The sequence below is a fragment of the Corythoichthys intestinalis genome, chromosome 6 (genome assembly GCF_030265065.1).
Source record: "Corythoichthys intestinalis isolate RoL2023-P3 chromosome 6, ASM3026506v1, whole genome shotgun sequence".
NCBI lineage: Eukaryota > Metazoa > Chordata > Actinopteri > Syngnathiformes > Syngnathidae > Corythoichthys > Corythoichthys intestinalis.
In genome coordinates, this window is record NC_080400.1 from 25,123,285 (window position 1) to 25,129,354 (window position 6,070).

General features: G+C 34.3%; 1 protein-coding gene across 1 annotated transcript in view; it reads right to left on the reverse strand.

Moving 5' to 3' along the window:
• The window catches only part of itpkcb (inositol-trisphosphate 3-kinase Cb), a 40,392-nt gene extending 36,990 nt beyond the window's left edge, over positions 1–3,402 (reverse strand). Inside the window, exon 1 of the mRNA XM_057837988.1 lies at positions 3,010–3,402. The gene's annotated coding sequence lies outside the window, so the exon portion shown is untranslated. The remainder of the gene's footprint in view (positions 1–3,009) is intronic.
• Positions 3,403–6,070: the final 2,668 nt, after the last annotated feature.

The window sequence follows — 6,070 nt, forward strand, 5'->3', positions numbered from 1 at the left end:
TATGCAATTAATTGGCTGCGTCCCTGACGTCGCTGATAAATAACAAGGCGTTTGAAAATTGAGCCCTTTATCCCTATTTCAAAGTACACGCTCCTTTGCCTTTTATTGCGAACAGCACCGACGCAAAATGGCCGACAGGTAATGACGGTCTTCCCCGTTGACTTACAGAGCGTAAAGAACATCTAGTTTTATATATCAACCTAGTTTTATATATCAAGTTTCCACAATGTAACAGTGCCCTCCTGTGGCCTGACACTCAAAAGCGCATATGAATATAAATTGACATAGTTTACTAAGGCAGGGGTTCCCAACCTATTCCACTAAGGCACACTGTGGGTGCAGGATTTCATTCTTACCAAACAAGATGACAACACTTTTTCCCCAATCTGGTGTTTTACAAGTGCAATCAGTTGATTGCAGTCAGGTGTGGCTTGTTTTAGCAGAAGCCTCATTGGTTCAACTGTCTCTGCTGGATCGGCTGGAACAAAAACCAGGACCCACAGTGTGCCTTGAGGACTGGGTTGAAAACCCCTGTACTAAGGGATTATAGTGATTACAGTCATGCTTACATGACACCATATAAATAAGGTCTATGTTAGCAACAATAATAATTGAGTAAATGCAACCCTCCATCAAAGCAGAACTGGATAAAAGACTGTTCGTGAGTATAATGACAATTACAGCAAAATAACACCCATAGTTAAGTTAATTAGAGCAAGTGGAAAATAGTAGTCACATGTTACATAATGGACAGTGGCACATGATTGATTTGAAAATGAACTCAGACGCGCCTTTAGGTGTGCTGAAAAGGAATTTATGCCACACTAACTGAACAGGAAAAAAGAATATTTTTGGAGAGGGAGAAAAAAGATGCAAATGATAAAACATCAATAGCGTTAATCAACAAGAACATTTTTGAACAAGTCATATTTTTGTCAAGAAAAGAGTTTTAGTGAGAAGAAACAGTCTTTACCCAGATAGCAGACAGACATTGAATAAACGTTGATTTTCCATCAAAATCATCAGTATGGTTGACATCGAAATTTTCGACGTCAAGCGAAGTTAAAATAACGTTCTATGGTATGTTAGGCGATGGTTGGGTTAACATTGTTTTATAGTTGATGAACTATTGGTGACAAATAGTTGTTTTATGATTGCCCGGGAAATATGATTGAAAAGTCATTGAATTATGGATGAGCGGGTGTTTTGGTCGAAAACATAACATTGATTCAGCGTTGTTCCAATATTATTAATAATTGGAATGACGTTTAGGTTTTGTAAGGATTTCAACGTTGAAACAACCTTAATTGAGAGTACAAAGGTTACGTTGATTCAACGATATAAGATCGACAGTGGAATGTTGATCCAACATCTTTTCAACGTCGGTCTGCTATCTGGGTAATTTAACTGTTTAATGACCAATTAAGACTGTATTGTCATAATGTTACTCCCTTTTCCATACAATATCGTTTTTTTCTTCTTGATAATTCTTGATTATTTTCTTCTTCATAAAATTATAACTTATTTCTTCTATGGCTTTATTGTAGCACTGGCATTTTTCTACATTATGGAAAAAATCTGATTTGTTTCATTCATGGAATTATGGATGAGCGGGCGTTTTGGTCGAAAACATAACATTGATTCAGCCTTGTTCCAAAATTATTAATAATCGGAATGACGTTTAGGTTTTGTAAGGATTTCAACGTTGACACAACATTAATTGAGGGTGCAACAGTTATGCTGATTCAACGATATAAGATCGACAGCGGACGGTTGATCCAACATCTTTTCAACGTCGGTCTGCTATCTGGGTAATTTTACTGTTTAATGACCAATTAAGACTTTAGTGTCATAATGTTACCGCCTTTTCCCTACAATATTGTTTTTTTCTTCTTGATAATTATTGATTATTTTCTTCTTCATAAAATTATGACTTATTTCTTCTATGGCTTTATTGTAGCACTGGCATTTCTCTATTATAACATTATGGAAAAATCAGTTTTATAACTTTATAAATAAACTTAACTAGAAACATTAGGTACATTGTATGAGTGAAGTGGCTTTGCTCTCATAATATTACTACTTAATTCTTAATACGCAACAATGTCCCCTTAAAACTGCACACTATTTCACTTCATAAAATTAAGACTGTTCCTTTGAAATATTTACATTTACGCAGAGAACATACGCCCCATATTTGTGTTTACACACAGTGCATCAGAAATGTAACTGACCAGCTGAAAAGACATTCTGGGATGTTTTTCAACCATGTGTTTGCTTCTTGTCATGTACTGTGACACAGCAAAGAGCCTACAGTCAGGAAGGAATGCTCACACAGCGGAAACTAGACAGGAATGATAACAGTGGAAACAACAGCTCATTGCAAATGAAACACGAATACATGCAATTGCGTACATTCTTAGGAAATCAAGACTAAAATATTCACAAAAATGACTAATGGTGAGTTGGCTAAATGAAGGGCATTGGTCCCTGAATACAGAATGAAGACAGAAAGTCCAGTCACACCTTTTTTATGGGAAGTTGGACTTTTAGAGGATATTTTTAAGCAATATGAATAGAACATGCCAGTTAATGTTAGGTCAAACCAGAAAAGCATGTGTGGCATCACCAAACAGATAATAATAGTACTTTTTGGAATGAGAAACTATCACGGTATACGTAAATTTCAATGAAGCTTCCGAGTTCACTACACTTGCATTTAATTTTTAAGGACAGTTTGTTTTTAAATTATTTATCTGGATACGTCATTTAACTTAATGTGCAATTTTTGATATGGTGCTTCATGTGAAGGGTTAAGGAGCTCTGCTCCAAAACAAATGTGAATCAGCTCTCAAAATACCATTATTCAAGATTTAAAACTATTCTTTTGTTTTAAACCACACACATTGGAAACGATAACAATACAACTTCCATGAGAATATAAAGTACTAGCATTAGTATTGATAGCTGTATATTAAATTTAAATTAAATCACAAATCCAAAACATACCTGGCTGAGTTCCCGTCGTGGTGTGCGTTAGGTGGAAGTTTGTAGCTTTTAAAAATCGTCTGATGGCGTTACAAAAACATATGGGAGAAGTAAGCGGTGTTACCCTCTTCTTGTGTCGTCAAGTGCCAGGATGCCTATGCGATGAGTGTCTGAGAGGAAACGCCAGAGAAGCTCACGTTTTGTTTGTGGTCGTTCGTTACACTAACACTAGAACGGAAAATTTTTAAAAATAATGATAACAATGACGATTGTAATAATAACCTCACGAGTCAGATACCAAATTTAAAAACGGCCAATAGTTTCGACTAGGTACAGTACTTTTATAAAACGGCTAAGTTTACGCGGCGTCAAAAAACTAACTACCAAACGCCTACTCTACTATTTCTGGTCACGTGGTTTAAAGCGTCTTGCCTTCAAAACCAAAGATGTCATATTTATAAGACTAGATGTCTGGGGCACACAATGAGCTAACAAGTATGGACGTTGTCACTTGTCGGCCTATTAATTTTTTTATTTTTATTGACAAACAACAACAAACATTACAACATAAGTGGCATGGTACAATGTTAAACCACTTTAAAAGTAACAGACAAGCCTAGAACATAATCATGTACATAATAACAAAAATTAAAATCATATAAAAAAAAGAAATGGAGGAAAGAAGAAGAAGAAGAAAAAAAAAAAAAATATATATATATATATATATATATATATATATATATATATATATATATATAAAATACATAATAGTAAAAGAAAAAGACTAGGGTCTATTAGCCAAGTCCAGCTCCTCAGCAATTTCACACAGTTTTAAAGCAATTGGCCCCTTCATATGTTTCAAAGAAGAAAAATAGTGACATAATTCTTTGTGAAAAATAGTAAAAGTAGGAATAGATTTGAAATATTTATTCTTATGTATGAAAAATGTCCCAAGAATTATACTTATATTGATAACCAGGTCGTGCGATGACTCTGACACAGAGATACCATATAAAACATTTTCTTTTGTGAAACTAGACAAATTTGCCAGTTTGGGAAATAACCAGTCATACAAATCTTCACAAAACGCAGTAACATATTTACAATAAAAAAATTAATGGTCAGTCGTTTCGATGTCTTCATTACAAAAAACACAGTTGTTGTGGTCCAAATTAAAATGGAGCCTTAAAAATTCTGCTGAAGGATACATTTTGTTAATAATTTTATAGTGAACTTCCTTTGCCTTTGGTAAAATTGGAAATTTAAAGAATTTGGATCTCAAAATTTCAACATCTTTTTTTAAAAACAAATGCAAAATTTAAGTTCTGTTCGACGAAAATGGGTACATTTCATTCACAAAAATTTTCCGAATTTTGACATTGGGTAATTTTGAATCCTTGATATTGAATCCATTTACCAACAGCAAAGGAAGTGTCGACTCTAGCTTCATTTGAAACAAATTATAAGACGTCTTAATAATCGACTTGGGTATTTGTCGGCCTATTAAATACAGAACACACACAACATCAAAGTGATGGGGGGGTGGGGGGTAATAGTATCCATAAATCGCTCAAATTTCACCCAATTTTTAAACGTCTTGGTTTGCCACAATCTTCAAAGACACAGCATTCTTAACATAATTAAAAAAAAAAAAAAAAAAAAAAAAAAAACTATTATTTTCATTAAACATCCTGTTAGAATCCTAGACACTTTTTTATAAATCAAATCGCTTGTAAACCCGTCAAGAATTCAGCGAGTTGGGGGTATTTTAATGGAGGAAATCAATCATCTAAGTTCTGTTTCCAACCCAAGATGGCCGCAACTTACTGACGCCATTGACACTTCCTAGGATGTCTAGTCAGATATCTATGATATCTATGTTCAAAACTCACGTATCTTTGCTTTGCACATTAAAAATCTTGTTTATTTCAAAAACACACTTTTAAAATCTTTTTGGTACTAAATTGTGGAAAATGACGTGAATTACCTTTCTTTAGCCCAGTGGTTCTTAACCAGGGTTCAATCGAACCCTAGGGGTTCAGTGTAGAGCCCTATTTTCGTACGCTGATTAAATCTAGGCAAAGTGGCTTTTTTAGGCCAGGTTTTGGACTGATTTGCTCCCAATTTACAGGCTTCTTTTAACTGCTAGTCCTCGATTTGAAGGGAGGAGGAACTGGTTTGCACAGTGGAAGGTTGACTCGCTCTTTGTATGAGGGAATACAACAGACCAATGGGCAGCATGTTCTCAAATTTTTACCTATTTATGACACATGCTGTCAAAATGAGAACATTTTTGAACGGGAATTTGCTAAATTATTAGCTTGCTGGCTTAGATGTATCAGTTTTGAATTTGAAAAAAATTGCTTTCTATCTAATTCCGAAGGGTTCGGTGAGTCACATGTTAAACTTATGGGATTCGGTACTTTTAGCAAGGTTAAGAACCACTGATTTAGCCCTTATAGTTTTATCAGGTTTTCCTTAATTCTATGTTTGAACAACATTTTCTTATATAGTTCATACTGTAACCCATGAATTCAGAGTTTAGGTGTGGGCCTTTTCTCTTTGACCCTATATAGGGCACTCATTTTACACATTGGCTGCCATTGATAAAACTAGATGCCCAATCCATTTTGACTCAGAGAGGTTGGTAGCAAATGATCGCTGAGCCCTCCTAGTCAATCAATACCAGCAAAACATTAGCATATACTGGCAATCCTTCCAGTTAGAATGAAATGAACGTATATTGTTGTCAATGGCATGCAAAAGTTAAATACTATGAAAAGGAAAATCTACTTTGGAGTGCTAGCTGGGGCCATAATACTATTTTTATTCATTTTATTAGATTGATTTATTTCTATTAATAGTTTATTAAATTATAATAAAATTGTTCATATGAAAAAAACATTAATAATCATCTAAAATTTAATAATAATAATAATAATATGTGGTCACACACTAGCTTTCAAATTTTGCTCGACCTAAAATGTGTTCTTCACCTATGTGGACGCCATGTTTTCATACGGTTACGTTTATTTTAATTTAACAAAATAAAAGCACAGGATGAATGTACTGTAGTCCATCA